Source organism: Myotis yumanensis, unplaced genomic scaffold (assembly GCF_028538775.1).
Source record: "Myotis yumanensis isolate MYYU_CA2020_CCGP unplaced genomic scaffold, mMyoYum1.0.hap1 SCAF_3, whole genome shotgun sequence".
In the NCBI taxonomy this organism is placed as follows: Eukaryota; Metazoa; Chordata; class Mammalia; order Chiroptera; family Vespertilionidae; genus Myotis; species Myotis yumanensis.
Genome location: NW_027223754.1, coordinates 102804760 through 102823964, shown reverse-complemented (window position 1 = coordinate 102823964; position 19205 = coordinate 102804760). Strand labels below are relative to the sequence as shown.

General features: G+C 39.5%; 1 pseudogene; it reads right to left on the bottom strand.

The window, feature by feature from the left end:
- Window positions 1–6011: 6011 nt before the first annotated feature.
- LOC139006696 (upstream-binding protein 1 pseudogene) lies at window positions 6012–9188 on the bottom strand (annotated as a pseudogene).
- Window positions 9189–19205: the final 10017 nt, after the last annotated feature.

Genomic DNA, 19205 nt, shown 5'->3' with positions numbered 1-19205 from the left:
TTTGGTTTGGAGCAGAGTGTGGAAAAACCTTACATTCAGTGGTGCTGTCAATAAAATTACTGGTTTACTTCAACCAAGCATTAAGGAAGAGGTCTTAAATCCTTCAACAAAATTTAATCATGGCCAAGATTTTTTTTCAATTGAAGTAATTGATTCTGGGTAATGTTACATAAACTTCAGTTAAATCCCTTAATGACAGCATTATTTATTTAAAACAGATTTTCATTGTTTATTTTGCATGCTATTTAAATATTTCCAAAAGGAGATTGTGTTCACGCCAAATAGCCACTATGATGACAATAGTCCATCCAATGCTATGGCCAAAAAACATTTTTTGTTTTAATTAGAAAGATCCTGTGTCTCAAAAGGCCACTTCTAATAAAATATCTCCATTTCTTGGGAAAAGGTAATAAGAAGTCCAGAAAATTAATTTAAAAAAAACATATGAGACAAAAACCCATACCATTTGATGATTATTTTTGAATTGCCATGACCAGAGATGGACTTACTGAAAGGTGAATAAAGCCTCACATGCAGGACCTCTATGAACACTGGGAGTGGCCAGGGGTTAGCTCTTTCTCTCACCTCAGGTTGTTGCAAATCCAAAAATTTGGGAACAGAACTTGTTATGTGAGAGAATAAGGAAAAATAGGAATACCAACCCTAAGTTGTACTCCTCTCTCCTGCCCCTCTGCCATTGCTTCCCAAATTCAATGCTATTGTCTCATTAGCAGTACAGTGCTCAGTTCCTATCCCATCTCCTTATCATGATCCAAATTCCAATGATAATATTGAAGAAGGGAAATATATTTAAAATGATATAGATTTTTATGCTAGAGCTTGTCTCACTTCTTCTGAGTAAATGCTCAGAACCAATTCAGTCTAGTTTTTCTCTGTATTTTGGTTAAATCTTACTTCAATTTTTTGTTTAGCCAGAGTTTTATCAGGACTAGCATGTGGAATCCTATTTATACTTAAAAGATTGCATGAAAAAAATAGCTTTAAAAAAGACATTTCAACTTAACTATCAAGGGGGAAATCTTTGACTAAACTCAATAAAGAAATAACCACAGAGATGATAGGAAAAAGCCCAAGAGATGGCACCATGATTCTCAATAAACCAGGTAGAGATAATGGCTAGGAAAGCAGGTGAGTCAAAGACTGGGCCAGAAAACAAGCTCCTGGTCTCCCATTTCTGCCCCAGAGGATTTATAGGATTCTGGCTTCAGAGTTCTACAAGCCAAGGCATCTTTTAACCCCAGCTCAGCCACAATTTCTGCACAGCTTTAGGCCAGTTACCCAATTTGAAACTTAAATTCCTTAGTAAATTAGGAGAAATAACAACTACCTCAAAGAATTGCAGGAAGTATTAAATAAATTAAGGTAAGTGGAGCATCTAATATAGTATTTACACAATAACAACTTCTCAAAATATTCCCATTCTTGGCTCTTTGCCATTAACTCTTCTCCCAATTTCATGTGCAAGTGCTTTAGTTACCAGGTTGTGAACCTCTCACAGAGTAACAATAATCTGCCACATAAAGACAGAAGACAATAAAACATTTTATGTTTTAAAGCTAACAGATTATTTAATTGTGCACACATTTATATGTAGATTTTTTCTTAATATATTTATAGCTTTACCTTGGTCACAAAAAATAGCACATATCTGAAATATGTAAAATTAAATCACAATTTTCTAAATAAAGTCACATCTTCAGTTTTGTTTGTTTTGTTTTTTTATCTGACTTTCAACTTTAAAATTCCCAGGAATTACAAAAGAGGAGGTAGAGCTGCTCAACTATCAAGAATTCGTATTGATTGCCCAACTGGCATGGCTCTGTGGTTGAGCAGTGATCTATAAACCAGAAGGTCACAGTTTGATTCCTGGTCAGGGCACATGCCCAGGTTGTGGGCTCAATCCCCAGTGGGAGGCATGCAGGAGGCAGTTGATCAATGATTCCCTCTCATTATTGATGTTTCTCTCTCTCTCTCTCCTTCTCCTTTCCTCTCTGAAATCAATAAAAATATATTCAAAAACAAATTCATATTGAGTGATTCCAAGGAACAGTAGAAATCCTGTACAGAATTCAAGTTTTGACTGCCAGATTTTTAACTCCTGGGCACAGTTCTCATGTATAACTTAGCTTAGGCACAGCAGAATCATAGGATTTAAAACACTTTGTCCCTTACTATGTAAAATATTAATGGAAAATCCAGACAAGTCATAAGTTGTTATAAAGAAACTAGAAAACAAAAATATATTTGCAAAATGGCAGGGAGACATTTTTAAACCAAGAGTGGAAAAGAAGGAATGATGGCTGTTTTATTAATATCGGTGAATGGAACCTTCCTAGGTCCTTCACACTCATTCCCTTCTTCCAATATCTTCTGTACCAACATTCCCTAAGAACTAATGAGAACAGGCTGACAGATGTCATAAGGGAGCAGTGTTGAGGGACTGGGTGAAAAAGGTGAAGGGATTTAAAAAATAAAAAGACACAGACAACAGCATGGTGATCGCCAGAGGGAAAAGGAGGTTGATGTGTGAAATGATTTCTTTTTTTGGTTTTTATGATTTCTTATAATTTCACAAAGTTTAATGAATACTTAAAAATATCTGCCCTGGCTGGTGTGTTCCATGGTTAGAGCATTGGTACACACACTGCAGGGTCGAGGGTTCGATTCCCTGACAAGGTCAAGGGCTCCTACCTGGGTTGAGGTTTGCTGTGAAGGAGGCAGCCAGTAAATGTGTCCCCCGCTCTCTTCTCCTCCCCTTCCTCTCCCTCTCTTTTCCACTCTCTCTGAAAAGCTATGGGGGAAAAATATCCTCAGGTGGGGATCAAAAAATAAAACAAAAATATCTAATGACAAAACAAAAACCTCCTACTGCTATAGAATCTATACCTTAGAGCAGGGGTGGGGAACATCTGGCCCACAGGCCATATGAGGCCCGTTAAATAATTTGGTCTGACCCTGCCAGGGCATTAGGGATGAATTAATTAAATGATTGACCAAATATAGCAGGCTAATTTTTAAGATAATAATTTTGTATGGCCCGCAAATAATGTTATAAATATCCAAATGACCTTTGGCAGAAAAACTCTACCTTACAGGAGGGAAATAAATAAGAGAAACAAGTAAATTCAATTATTTAGAAGATGATTATTACTAGCATTATGATGAATAATAATACAGTGGAAGGAATAAGAAGGATTGTATGCAGTTACAAATATAAACAGAGTATTCAAAGAATCCCTCACTTAGAAAATGCCATTTGAGCAAAAACATGGAGTTGAAGGAGCATTTCAACTAGTGCAAAAGCTCAAAAGCAAAGACACACCAAGAGTACTTAAGATTTGGCATGAGAGCCAGCAAAGCTGGTAGATGGAGCAATGGGAGATGAGGTCAGAGAACTGGAGGTGGAACAGAGGACATTTCTTGTAAATGAGTTGAAGAACTATTACATAGTTTTTGGCAGAGGAGTGGCAATATCTGACTCAGATTTAATGGAATCACTCTGAGTTTTCTGTGGAAAAGAGATTGAATGACAATGAGAAAGATTGAAACAGAAAGCCCAGTTAGTCTCTACCACAATAATCTAGGTACTCAAGTGATCATGGTTAGGATCAGGCTAAGAGAATAAGAAGTTATTGGATTGTGGAAATACTGAGTGGCCATATTATTATGACCACCTGATCTTTGAAGTTGCTAGAGGTTCAGACCACTATAAATATGGAAGGAGGTTGTTTACCACAACAGTAGAAGTGATCTTTTTCTGAAGATATGGGTAAACAATGCGATTTAACAGCCTTTGAATATGAGATATATTTGAACATGAGTGGCCAGATTATTATGACCACCCCATCAGTATTTCGTTGGGCCACCTTTTGCCTTCAATACTGCAGCTATTCTTCTTGGCATTGACTCCACTAGATGTTAAAAGGTGATGCGAGGAATCTGACAGCATGCCTGATGAATAGCACTCTCCAGTTCTGTGAGATTTGATGGTTGTGGAACCAGCTGCCTGATGGCTCTTTTAACTTCATCCCACAAATGCTCAATTGGATTGAGATCTGGTGATTGTGGGGGTCACCTAAGCAAGGTAAAGTCTCCCTCATGTTCTTGAAACTACTCCTTCACAATACGAGCACCATGGCATGGTGCATTGTCTTGTTGGAAGAAGCCATCTCCATTGGGATACGCCATCAACATGATAGGATGAAGTAATGATACTTAGGTATGTTGTGCTATTCAGACATTGTTCCACATGAATTAAAGGGCCCAAATCATGCCAGGAAAACATGCCCCAAACCATAACACTGCCCCCACCAGCTTGAAGGGTTGTACTCATGCATGTGGGGTGCATGCTTTCATGCTGTTTCCGCCAAATTCTCACTCTGCCATCTGCATGATGCAACTGGAAACGTGATTCATCAGACAACATGACTTTTTTCCAATGCTCGACTGTCCAATCCTTGTGTTCCTATGCAAATTGGAGACATTTTATCTTGGTAACTGCAGACAGCAAACGTGTTCAAACAGGCCTTCAGCTTCCATATCCCATATAATGCCGTTTACGGCTAATTTTCCTACAAACGTCAGGTAGTCATAATAATCTGGCCACTCATGTTCAAATATATCTCACATTCAAAGGCTGTTAAATCGCGTTGTTTACTCATATATTCAGAAAAAAAATCACTTCTACTGTCATGGTAAACAACCTGCTTCCCTATTTATAATGGTCTGGCCCTCTAGCAACTTCAGCGTGAAATTATAGCTAATTTGCCTACAAATGTCAGGTGGTCATAATAATCTGGCCACTCAGTGTGTGTATGTGTGTGTGTGTGTGTGTGTGTATATATATATATATATATATATATATATATATATATATCAATTCAACTGATTCTTTTTCTATAGCTATGTGGCTTTAATCTACCACCAAGGGGTCTCTGATGGTCTCCTTTGCCCTTCAGCCCATCCTAAATAATTCTTCCTTTCCTCACAGGTTTGAGACAGAACAGATACTTCCACTGCTGATTCCATCTGTGATTTAAGATTTCCTCCATACTTTATTTAGATAACTATTCAACAATACTGTGAAAGCTAAAGCCTGGTAAGGGACAAGCAGAAAAATCTTAAAGAGACTGAATTATCCTGGAAATAATTTAGAATGTTAAAATCACATGCAAAAAATCTCTTGAAGTACATAGGGAAACCAGCTGTGGCTGAAACATTGCCACTATTAAGTCTACTATTTGGTGTGAGGTATTTGCATAATTGCTACTTTAAATGATCAAATTGTTCCCTGCATTTATTATTGAACTAATGCATTTCAGCTGCTGTATCTTGTGCTTTACAAATCACTGGGAGCTTGAGACATCCATGGTCATATGAAGAGCCAAAAAAAGATGTCAATTTCATTCCTCAAATTAAAAACTGATATTGTTAGGAACAAACATAAATATGATGAGCAAAGAAGCAAGCCACTAAGCTAGCCTTGCCTGCAGATCGATAGTTTCACCTAGGGACAAGCTCTAACAAGGAGCAATAGAAGAACACTGTTCTAAAGTCTGAAAAGGCAAATCTTCAAGTCTGAACAATTTGTTGCAGATTCCCAGATGATTATTTCCAGACAACCTTACTATTAGATGACAATTCTAGCATTTGTGTGGGTAAAGACTTATTCTAATGCTCAGTAATTAAAGACACACACTGTGTATCCTGCCTGCTAGTGCACATTCTAAATATGAGGAGTAAAAAATATGTATATGTTAATGGAATTACTTTTTTTTTTTGCAAAACAATCAGAAAACATTTATTATATGGAAATGTATACATCCTACTATTAAAAAAAACAAAGTAGCAAATCTGCTGGTGCCATAATTTAACTTGTTCACTGGGACAGACTAATGCTCAATACCACTTGGTGTGTGATTTCAAGTTTGATGAGCTTTTAACTTTTTTACCCCACTTCTAAAACCCTATGAGGAATTCAGAATAGCACACAGCATTGAATGACATTTATTGTTCCATAAATCTTGAGACTCAAAAAGGAATGCTAAATCGACAAGCAAAACTAAAACAATTAATAGAAACTCTCTTCTTTCCCAAGTGATTGGTACAGAAAACATGTGCTCAAACGAAAGCAAAGGGAACATGACAGAAAGGAAGGCTCTCCTTCTTTATGGCCTCTAACAGTTACAGATATTTTAAAACCAAAGATGGAAACAGACACAGTGCTTCTTTGTATCAGACACCCCCCACTCCCTTAAGTAGTTCATCTTCTGGGAAAGATTTTAAATTCAAAATGACTCATTCCTATTTCTGCCCAAAGAAAAGTAGCAAATAATACATTCAAGACACCTGGGTAAATGGACAGAGATGCTATAATTAAAATGGAATTGAATTTTAAAAATAAGTTGGGTGTGCTACAGCACAGGCCTCAACAATTCTTGCTGAGGAATTTTGGGAAAGGCTTTAAAGAGTAGGAAAAATTGCAAAAACAGTGGGTTCTCTTTGATAAGTACACTGGCTGACAAGAAGTTGGTGTTGTGGAAAGAGACAAATTTCTTATAGAAAAACTATATGTGGTGTATAAAAAGGCCTCTAAATAATCACCAGAATGTTTACTCATGATTGTACCAAAGCTCAATATTTGAGAAGTGTAAGGAGTTTACATGATACAATTTAGTGTTTGATTTATGATGTCTAGTGTTCCAAGAATAATTTCAACTTGTTGATAAAGACTCCTTGACACCATGTCAGAACCTATACTTTTTCTCCTGCTTACCTATTTCCAATGTCTGGGGTCGGGCTTTAAAAATGTTTAAAAGGATGGTGTGGGGATGAGTTGGGAAGGGCAGTTGAAGACAGAGGGATGGAGGAAAAAGAAAGAAAACCACTTAATTTTTAAAAGGCAATGGGGCTTGAAAATGAAAACCAGAAATAAAATGCTAAAAATGGAAGCAGAAGCAAAAGTTTGTCAATAAATCTGTGACAAAGCAAAAACACAAAGTCTTTGTACCTATTAGGATTTACACTGATCCTCTCACCAAGGTACTCTTGATAATGCAGCTCGCTTCCAGCCCGTCTTCCTGCTTGGCTCGTCCCAATCTGGCATGATCACGTGAGACGCACACCCTTCGACACGCTTCTTCCGAGAAGTGCCAAGCCTCTTACCTGACCACCAGTCACTGTATCAGCACATCGCATCTCTGCAGACAGGCTCCCTGCTGGCTCCACAACAGCACTGTCCCCAGTCCAGGTCAGCAGGAGGTTCAGGCCAAACTGGCACAGAAAGGTAAATGCCCACAGTAGGTTTTTACATTCATCTCCAAACCACATACAGTGTAAAAAGACAGCCAGGGCTGCTTTGAGGAACTCTTCTCTACTGGCCTCTGCTAGAGAGGCAGGCAGCCCAGCCTGCCCCGCGGCCCCAGAGCAGCGTGCTGTCCCGACCTGCTCACTCTCACGAGGATGCTTGGCTATGGCAGTGACAGTGAGGAGAGTCGCCTCTCATACAGCTCATTAGAAAGGTCATCTTGTGTTTTCAATATGAAACATTCATACAGTAAAATCCAATCCCAAGACTTCTTGGATTCAGTCTTCACACACTTTTAAGCGTGACTTTATTTGGTAATGAATATAGTTCAGACTATATAAGAAATCACTTCAAAATTATGTGGATACCACCACTATTTTCAACTTTTACTGTGGAGAATAAAAAACAACTCTCATCTTGAAAGTTCTGAACCATCTGATCACTAACAAGAATGTGAATACCAGTGGGACCCTGTCTGTAAACCTGGTTAATCTGGTGGAAAGGAATATTAAACACCAACGCAAGTTTTCGAGCAACTTCTGAGGCAACCAATTCTTCCAAGTAGATTGCATGATAAACGTAGGGTGTCCCACTGCCATTCTCGGCTCCGCTGCCTGCAGCCTGCTGCTGCCCTTGCAGCAGTGAGCTGCCCGGCTGCTCCTGACAGACATAGATGGTTAAGCGGGGCCTAACCGACCTTGACTTCAGTGAATTATACAGCCGAATTCCATCAGCTGCACCACAAATTTGTACTAAATCTTCCTTTGTCAGTTTTAATAAGTCGGCACCTGAAAAATTGGAAAACAGTCTTGGGTAGGAAGAAAATCTGTTTTTGAGCAGCCACTGCTGTGTTTCCTGGGTGGTGGCTGAAGGCTGAAGTTGTTCACTAGAGGTTTGCAAAACTCCATCTCCCTGATGATTTGGGGAAGAAGAATTGCTGTCTGGGACGCTGCAGGTGCTCTGCTGTGGGGAGGTGAAAGTGGGCGCTGTGGAGGGACTATTATTCACATAGGCTGTGGTGGTGTCAGGCCACGGAGAACACTCTGTGAGGATTGTGGTATCATAGGATGGCTGATACTTTTCTTTTTCGTGAGCAGTTCTCTTCTTCATCTTCTCTCGGTCAGTTTTTTGCTTCCGGTCTGCACCTTTAGGCTTAAAAACTTTGATTTGGCAGCTAGCTGAGTGCAGATGATCTGTATATTCTCCATTTTCATTCTGCTTAAAGGTGTCAACCTGGATCCTGAAAGGCACTCCCTTTTCGCCTCCATGCTTCCGTGGAGTAAATTCTGTGCTGATGCAGTGCACCTGAATGAAAGCAGATGTGCATTTTGCAGGGTCCCACAGAAATTCAACCGCATTTAACTGGCTGGGATTTGTCCTTGTGTCAATTATTCCCACAGACATTGGAATATCTAAATCAAGAAGTCTATCTCCTGGGCGATTCCACTTCCAACCTTCGAGTTGCTGATGCTCTGTATACTGTAGCCGTCTATCATGGAATACGACTCTTATGATGCTCTTTACCAATTTTCCAGTGATCTCAGGCATATCTCCCATTTTCCGATTATCCAGCATCCGAATTTCATAAGACTGACCTTGGTTCAGGTAAGTGAGCGTTTCATCATGCAGTTTTACTGCTGGAGATGTTGCGGCACACATCACATACTGAAAGGGCGGGTTTTTAGTTTCATCATCCAATGGAAGGCTAGAATCTTCCTGCTTGAAAATGGGCAATGCCAAGACATCACTCATGCTGTAGGCGCCGGCGCCCAGCTCCTGCCCGATGCCCGTCAGGCTGGCGTCGAAGTCGTGCACCAGCCCAGACTCGATCACCTCGTCCATCTTGAGCACCCAGGCCATCTTCCGGCCTCGCCGTGGCCCGGCGCGCAGCGCGGCCTCCGCGAGCGCGGCGAAGAGGCCGAAGCGGCCGGAGCTCCGCGGAGCATCCTGGGGGAGGGCGCGGATGAAGCCTCCGCGGCGCGGCGAGCGGTCACCAGCGGCGGCAGGGGCGGCGGCCGGCGCGAGAGCGGCCGGGGCCCCGCGGGCAGGGCAAGGCGAGGATCCTCGCTCAGGCGGGAGCGGCAGGGCCGCCGGCAGCGCCTCCCTCCCGCGGACGCGGCCCCCGCGACTCATGCCGCTGCCGCCCACCTCCTGCGCCGCTAGCGCGGCAGCCGCCGCCGCCACCCGTCCCGCCCCGGGGCACCCGGCCGCATCCTCCCCAGGATGGCGCGGGGGGCGGGAGTTCAGCCCGCTCCGACGACCGCGCGGGGGTGAGTCCGCCGGTCCCCCGGTCCCCGGCCTCGACCCCCGGGCTTCAGCCCGCCCGCCCAGGCTCTACCGCCCCGGCCAACCCGCCGACGCCGCTCCGCGTGCGCGGACGATGGCTTCTCCTGTTAATGGAATTATTGAGCAGTCATTCCATCTCAAGAATAACAAAAGACCAGCTTCCCCATACCTATTAATTCTCCTTGATAAATGATAGGGAGCTACTTCCTTTAGATTTCAAGTCAATTCCTTTAATTCCTTTGCTCCTTTATTGAGGAAACACATCTGAGCAAGTTCATCCACCCTTTCCATTGTGCAGTTAAACTACTTAAGTCAAAACTATTACAAGATAATGTAAGCAGTTTTTATAATTTCAAGTCTGAAAAGGCAAATCTTGAAGTCTGAACAATTTGTTGGGGATTCCCAGATGATTATTATTTCAGACAACCTTACTATTTGTGGTTAATGAGTCTAATTTTATTTCATTCTAAATGAATGAGAATCATGACTGCCATTTTGAGCTCTGTCTCTGAGGCCAGAGCTCCATCTCAGCCCCAGCTCTGACTCTTGAGCTGGGAGAGTCTTTGACAGAGTTATTTAACCTCTCTATGCCCCAGTTTCATTGTTTGTAAACTGAGGTTAGCAATAGGACCTACCAATTGGCTATTGGGTGGATCAAATGATAAATAGCACTTGGTATTGTGACTGGAAAATAATAAATGCTTAATTAAAAGGCCCACCCATAATATTTATGGAGCCTGGAGAGTTATATAAATAAGTATCTTATATTGGCAAAGAGATCCAAAATAAAAACAAGTGGTAAAAATGCATTTTATTCAGAAACTATTGCAATTGGGGAAAACAGATTTCATTATGGAATTGAATTCAATTCTCAATGTAAGTAGGATAAGTAGGAATTTATAACCAAAGACCAGGGTGAAGAGATCAGTGGATGGAAAATTACTAAAACAAGAAAGATATCAAGGGTACGGGTTTTCTTGCTAAACCAACTCAACCTAATTCTTGCTGATGGCAGATCAGGATGGAAGATTCTCCATAAACTGACTTACCAAGATTTTTGCTAAAACTGGCAGGCCCAGCAAGGACTGGGGCCAAAGGTTAAGGCTTAGTCAAGAAAAAGGCTGTTTGGTCAGGGAGACTCTGTCAACACCACAGTTCTAAATGTTTAAAAGGTATAACATCAAGTCAATAAATTATTAAATAAAATATGTAATATTTATTATTTATCTATAATTTATAACTATGTATATAGTCTCATAATGATCTAGGAGTCCTCTCAGTTCTTCACTAGAATATGGCAGTTAGGGGAAAGCCTTCTTTTTTACAGCTGCACAGTGTTCCACTGTGTAAATGTACCACAGCTTTTTTATCCACTCACCTATGAATGAAATGAACACTTGGGCTGTTTCCAGATCTTAGCTATTGTAAATAGTGCTGCTATGAACATAGGGGTGCATACTTTCTTTCTGATTGGTGTTTCTGTTTTCTTGGGATATATTCCTAGAAGTGGGATCACAGGGTCAAATATCAGTTCCATTTTTAATTTCTTAAGGAAACTCCATACTGTTTTCCATAGTAGCTGCACCAGTCTGCATTCCCACCAGCAGTATACTGGGGTTCATTTTTCTCCACATCCTCACCAGTACTTGTTTGTTGATTTGTTGATACTAACTATTCTGGCAAGTGTGAAGTGGTACCTCATGTTGTTTTAATTTGTATATCTCTGATGATTCGTGATGAGCATTTTTGTCATATTTTTTTCATGGCCATTTGTATGTCCTTTTTGGAGAAGTATCTATTTAGTTCTTCTGCCCATTTTTTAATTGGATTCTTTGTCTTCCTTTTGTTGCGTTGTATGAGTACTTTATATTTCTGGGAATTAATCTCTTATCAAATGCATCATTGACAAATACGTTCTCCCATACAGTGGGTTCACTTTTCATTTTGATGCTGATTTATTTTGCTGTGCAGAAGCTTTTAATTTTGATGTTGTCCTGTTTGTTTATTTTTTCCTTTGTTTCTCTTGCCCTAGGCATTATATCAAGTTGTGTTTTAAAAGTCCAGTTAACTCACTATCCTGTATGGAGTCCTGTCAAAGTTTTGTTTTATTTTTAAAGAAAATCAGATTTGAAAAAGCAGATTTTGTGCTATAGCACGATTCCTCAGAGTAATTTTATGATAAGAGTAAAAAGGAGAAAACTGTGTGGTATAATATTTTAACTTAATAAAAATGCTTTCTAGTTAAATAATACACTAAGTACTTCCATGAAAGTGACTTAATTTTGTAAAAAATAAACTGATCTAAATACATGCCAAAAGAGATTGCTCAACTAAATCCATGAATGTCAGATTAGAAAATATAATTAAACTCTACTCAAGAAGAGTAGAGGCTGGGAATAAAAAATGCTGTACATAGTTCAGGTCCAATAGAAACACAGTTAATTTCTAAAGCCTCTTCAAACACTTAAAAAATAGAAAATCAGCATTGTACTATTGAGAAAGTCAACCAACTAAAAGGTTTTTTTTTTTTCTGCATTTAGGCGTTTATTGTCTTTCACGATCACTCTGTCTAAACAGGTAGTTATTTTGAATAGTGTCTTAAAAACTCTTGTCAGAATTCTCACCAAAAAAAAGAAAGCTAAGATACATAAATTTTCCTATATGTATAAGTCAGTCAAAAGCTAAGAATGGTTATTTGCAAACTATTGAGATCCTGACTTATAGTCTTCTGGTGACATTTATATTAACACTAGTGGCCCAGTGCATGAATTCATGCACATTGAAAGGGAATTAATTAGAAGAAATATTTTAATATCGCTATTCGCCCTTTCTCTATAATAGAAGTGTCAGAGATTAAAGAAAATTAGTAAAATGTATATGAAAATAATATATAAATTGATTAATAAATAAACAGTTACAATATGATATAACAACAATTAAAAGCTTTTGCACAGCAAAGGAAACCATCAACAAAACAACAAGAAAGCCCACTGCATGGGAGAACATATTTGCCAATGATATCACCAATAAGGGTTTAATCTCCAACATTTACAGGGAACTAATGCAACTTAACAAAAGGAAGATAAACAATCCAATCAAAAAATGGGCAATGGACCTAAATAGACACTTTTCAAAAGAGGACATACAGAAGGCCGAAAGGCATATGATAACATGCTCAAAGTCACAAATTATATGAAAGATGCAAATCAAAATGACAATGCGGTATCATCTCACACCTGTCAGAAATGGGTATCATCAGCAAATCAACAAATGACAAGTGCTAGCAAGGATGCAGAGAAAAAGGAACCCTTCTGCACTGCTAGTGGGAACGCAGACTGGTGCAGCCACTGTGGAGAACAGTATTGAGTTTCCTCAAAAAACTAAAAATGGAATTCCCATTTGACCCAGTGATTCCACTTCTAGGAATATATTCCAAGAAGCCAGAAACACCAATCAGAAAGGATATATGCACCACTATGTTCATAGCAGCACAATTCACCATAGCTAAGATTTGGAAACAGCCTAAGTGTCCATCAGCAGATGAGTGGATTAGAAAACTGTGGTACATCTATACAATGGAATACTATGCTGCTGTAAAAAAGAAGGAATTCTTACCATTTGCAACAGCATGGATGGAACTGGAGAGCATTATACTAAGTGAAATAAGCCAGTCAGAGAAAGATAAATACCACATGATCTCACTCATTTGTGGAATATAGAGAACAACATAGACTGATGAACAGGGACTGATCCAAAGACAGAGAAACAGTGATCAGACTATCAATCGCCAGAGGGAAACTAGGGGAGGGAGGGGGTAAAGGGGAGAGATCAACCAAAGGACTTGTATGCATGCATATAAGCCAAACCAATGGACACAGACAACAGGGGGATGAGAGCATGAGTGGGGGTGGGGGGCGGGGAGGTTGGGGGTTAATGGGTAATGAGGACACATTTGTAATACCCTAACCAATAAAGAAATTTTAAAAAAAGATATGATATAAAAACAACAAAAACATGATATAACAAAAACATGATATAAAAACAACATTGATACAAACAATGACTGATAAATTGATTAAACTTTTTCTAATATCTCCCTGTATACCACATTAAGAGTAAAAACACTTTCAGCGTGCTTGACTAATTTCCCTTGTGATGAAATATTTACAACTTTAACTTTAACGTCACATGCTCTTCAAACTTGAGAGAAAGCAACATATAACTGACCATGTCCGAAAACAGGTTCAGGTAGGAATATTCCTACTCTGTCTAGAGTTTGTCCTTGTGATTTGTTAATTGTCATCGCAAGTGCTGGCACCATGGGAAACTGTCTTCGAATTAATTTAAACGGGAGGATAGTGTCAGGCACGGACAAATCAATTCTTGGAATCAGAACAACCTTTCCTTCTGAAGATCCTGTTAATACTTCAGCTTCGATTATGTTAGGTCACAACCTTTTGATAATAAATCTAGTATCATTACAAAGACCCCATTTACTATTAAGATTTCTCAATAGCATGATGATTGCACCTACTTTCAATTTTAATTTATATCACGGCATTCCCGAAGGTGTAATACTATTAAGAAATTTGATGGGAAAATTTTCCTTTTCAGCATCATCCATTGAATCGATGGAATCATCACTCAAATAGATGTGAAAATCTCCATGGAGTATATCCAAAATTTCTTCATTTAATTTATGAACATGCCCATTTTTAGGACAAAGAATTGCACGTTTAGATATATTTTTAACATTATCTATAGATATACTATTTCCAAAGGTAGCTCCAGTAATAGATCCGTTACAAATCATTTCATGGAGGATTTCAATAATATCAATTCCTAAATGAAAACTGCTATCAAGTTTGCCATCTACAAGTTTTACTAAGCACTCACTATAAGCATAATCCTCTGATCTCATATTTGTTTTAAGAGACAACTTTCTGAAACATTCCCAAACATTGCAGTACTTTAAACTCATTTGTACTATGGCTGATCCCATAGCATGCAACACCAATACTGAGACATTGTCGAAAATCCCCTCCTAGAAGGAGAACTTTCCCACCAAATGCAACATTCAAATTCATAATTTCTCTTAGCAATCTATCTATGACTTTTATAGCATGACTGGATGCCATGGCGCATTCATCAATAATGAGAAGTTGGGCCTTTTTAATGGTTTTAGCAACTTCACTCTTTATATCGAGTCTATTAATTGAAGTTTCATTTAATGGAATTGGTCATTTATATTGGGAATGAAAGGTTCTTCCACTGAGAAGTAAATTTGCAGCAATTCCTGTGGATGCTGTGGGTAAAACAGTACCACCACGACCTCTAATATAATATATTAAAACTTTATAAAGATGTTTTTCCACTACCACCTGGACCATCCAAGAAAAAGCATTTGGGGTGTACAGTTTGATCTTTGAAGGCAGAAGTTATAGTCTGAAAGGCTGCCAACTGTTCATTGTTCAGAGAATTTATCAAAAACTCTGCCTGTTGTCGCTCGTATGATTCATCACATGTAGTTTTATTTGTTAATAAAGGATAGTCTGGAAGTTTGAAATGTGAACATTTCATTCCATGCAATGTAAATACTTCTTGAATTTAGTTAAGGGTATGCATTTTACAGTTCACACAGGCACCTTCTCTTTGGTGTAATTTCCAACAAAAATCTTCAATAAAATGAGACTTATTCTCATCCCATAATTTGCATCAGAAAGTTGCCGTAGTTGTTTGGGCATATTAAGGATGATTGCATCTTCAATCATATCTTTCCAGATAGTGTTGTCGATTAATAATCCTCTATGTTTAGCAGCTTCACTAAATGTATCATAAATTACACCTCCTGCAGTTCGCAGATCAGCAAAACTTATCACACCTTTTACATGCAGAAGCAAAAGTCTAAGGTAATATTGTTCTGGTTCTCTAAAGTGAACAGTCTACCTAATACTTTATTCCCGTCCTTTTGGCATTTTCTCCATGAAGAATTATTAAACACATTAATGTTGTGGAATCTCCCAGTAATAGATAAATAGAAGATTGCTCCAGAATCTTCTCTATTTAATAAAAACCAAGCCATCAAAGTCGAGTTATGCCTTTTAGCCCTATCTATAACTTCAGCAAAATCATCAGTATGTAAATAAAAATGCTGATCATTTGGCAAATGAATAGCTAATCTTGTGATTGCATGAAATTGGTCATGCATTCGCACTGCAAAAAGTCTCCAAAAAGCCTCACATACCTAGAGTCAATGAAGTCCTGTACTTCCTCATTACTAATAATTTTTTTTCAGAAATTTGAATATTTGCACAATTGTGCCCTTTATAAACATTTTTTCTTTTTTTTTTTTTTTTTTAGATAGGAAAATTGAGCTGTCTTTTTTATTAAGCCACACATTAAGGAGATTTGTAAAAATGTTTAACATTAGTACTTCTCTCACTGATGTTTTTTTTTTTTTTTTTCGGTAAAAGTATTACAAAGGGTATTACATAAGTGTCCTTTTTTCCCCCCCCGCCCTTGACAAACCCCTGCCCTCCCTTACCCCCCAGTGTCTTATGTCCATTAGTTATGCTTATATGGATGCGTACAAGTCCTTCGGTTGATCTCTTACTCCCCTCCCTCCTGTCCCCCAACCCTCCCTGGCCTTCCCACTGCAGTTTGACAATCAGTTTGAGGCAGCTCTGCCTCTGTATCTATTATTGTTCAAAAGTTTGTAATGGTCTTTATTATCCATGAATGAGTGAGATCATGTGGTATTTTTCCTTCATTGACTGGCTTGTTTCACTTAGCATAATGCTCTCCAGTTCCATCTATGCTGTTGCAAATGGTAAGAGTTCCTTCTTTTTTACAGCAGCATAGTATTCCATCGTGTAGATGTACCAAAGTTTTCTAATCCATTCATCTACTGATGGGCACTTAGGCTGTTTCCAGATCTTAGCTATGGTAAATTGTGCTGCTATGAACATAGTGGTGCATATATCCTTTCTGATTGGTGTTTCTGGTTTCTTGGGATATATTCCTAGAAGTGGGATCACAGGGTCAAATGGGAGTTCCACGGACATCAACCAGAACCACAGGAAGGCTGGCTGAGGAGAGACTCTTCAACTAGAAGGAAAAACAACAGCATTACGAGGCTCCGAGGAGGCGCAGTGTGGAAAATTTAAAGGTACGGTGGTGCGGCGGTGCGCGCGCAAAGTGGGCTGGTGGCTGAGGGCGCGGTTGTCGTTTTCAATCTGAAGGGAGTCTCAGACTCCGGGCTACAGATCCGGGCGAGTCTCTAGGGACCCAGACTCAAACGGGAGAAGCAGGATTGTCTAGCTACGGTCCCTCCGAGGTTTGCAGCGGTTGCGGGGACAGAGAGGCAGAGTCCCTGGGGACGCACTGAGAGCAGCCATAGCTGCTCCCTCCCCCCGCCCTGTTGAGCCCGCCCCACCCAAGCAGTGCGCAGAGCCATTTGCTGATCGCCTCAGGCAAAGGCTGGATTAGCGCCAACCCAGAGGACTGAAGTTTTCCACACAGCTGATTCCTACAGCCAGTCCGCCTGGTGGTCAAATCCCTCTAGTGTTAACTACAACAATTAAGGCTTGGCTAGAACAAGACTGCGCACAAAGACCACAAGGGGGTGCACCAAGAAAGCATAAAAGATGCGGAGACAAAAAAACATGACAGAAATGGAGGATATGGAGCTAAAAATCGCAATTTTGAGGGCTTGCTATAAATTTGAGCAGAGCCTCACGAAAACTAATGAGACCCTCGATGCTACGATAAAGAAATTAGAAAGTAAGCATACACGGACTGAAATAAAGAATATTATACCCAATAGCAGACCAGAGGAGTGCAAGAATCAAGTCAAAGATTTGAAAGCAAAAAACACCCAACTGGAAAAGCAAAATGAAAAAAGAATCCAAAAGTGTGAAGATAGTGTAAGGAGCCTCTGGGACAGTTTCAAGCGGACTAATATCAGAATAATTGGGGTGCCAGAAGATGAAAGACAGCAAGATATTGAAAACCTATTTGAAGAAATAATGGCAGAAAACTTCCCTCACCTGGTGAAAGAAATGGACTTACAGGTCCAAGAAGCGCAGAGAACCCCAAACAAAAGGAATCCAAAGAGGACCACACCAAGACACATCATAATTAAAATGCCAAGAGCAAAAGACAAAGAGAGAATCTTAAAAGCAGCAAGAGAAAGAGACTCAATTACCTACAAGGGAATACCCATACGACTGTCAGCTGATTTCTCAACAGAAACTTTGCAGGCCTGAAGGGAATGGCAAGAAATATTCAAAGTGCTAAATACCAAGAACCTGCAACCAAGATTACTTTATCCAGCAAAGCTATCATTCAGAATAGAAGGTCAGATAAAGAGCTTCACAGACAAGGAAAAGCTAAAGGAGTTCATCACCTCTAAATCAGTATTACACGAAATACTGAAAGGTATCCTTTAAGAAGAGGAAGAAGAAAAAGGTAAAGATACAAATTGTGAACAACAAACATGCATCTATCAACAAGTGAATCTAAGAATCAAGTGAATAAATAATCTGATGTACAGAATGAACTGGTGATTATAATGAATCAGGGACATAGAAAGGGAATGGACTGACTATTCTTGGGGGGAAAAGGGGAATGGGAGATTCGGGAAGAGACTGGACAAAAATCGTGCACCTATGGATGAGGACAGTGGGTGGGGAGTGAGGGCGGAGGGTGGGGCGGGAACTGGAAGGAGGGGAGTTTTTTGGGGGGGGGAGAGGAACAAATGTAATCTGAACAATAAAAATTTAATAAAAAATAAAATAAAATAAAATAAAAAGGGAGTTCCATTTCCAATTTTTTGAGGAAACTCCATACTGTCTTCCATAGTGGCTGCACCAGTCTGCATTCCCACCAGCAGTGCACAAGTGTTCCTTTTTCTCCACATCCTCTCCAGCACTTGTCGTTTGTTGATTTGTTGATGATGGCCATTCTGACAGGTGTGAGATGGTACCTCATTGTTGTTTTGATTTGCATCTCTCGGATGATTAGTGACTTTGAGCATGTTTTCATATGTCTCTTGGCTTTCTGAATGTCCTCTTTTGAAAGGTGTCTATTTAGATCCTTTGCCCATTTTTTGATTGGGTTGTTTATCTTCTTTTTGTTAAGTTGTATGAGTTCCCTATAAATTTTGGAGATTAAGCCCTTATCAGATATGACGTTGGCAAATATGTTTTCCCACGAGGTGGGTTTTCTTGTTGTTTTGTTGATGGTTTCTTTTGCGGTGCAGAAGCTTTTTATTTTGATGTAGTCCCATTTGTTCATTTTCTCTTTAGTTTCAACTGCCCTAGGAGCTGTATCAGTGAAGAAATTGCTTTGGCATATGTCTGAGATTTTGTTGCCTTTGTATTCTTCTAGAATTTTTATGGTTTCCTGTCGTACATTTAAGTCCTTTATCCATTTTGAGTTTATTCTTGTGTATGGTGTAAGTTGGTGGTCTAGTTTCATTTTCTTGCATATATCTGTCCAATTTTCCCAACACCATTTATTGAAGAGGCTATCTTGGCTCCATTATATGTTCATGCCTCCTTTGTCACAAATTAATTGAGCATATTGGTTC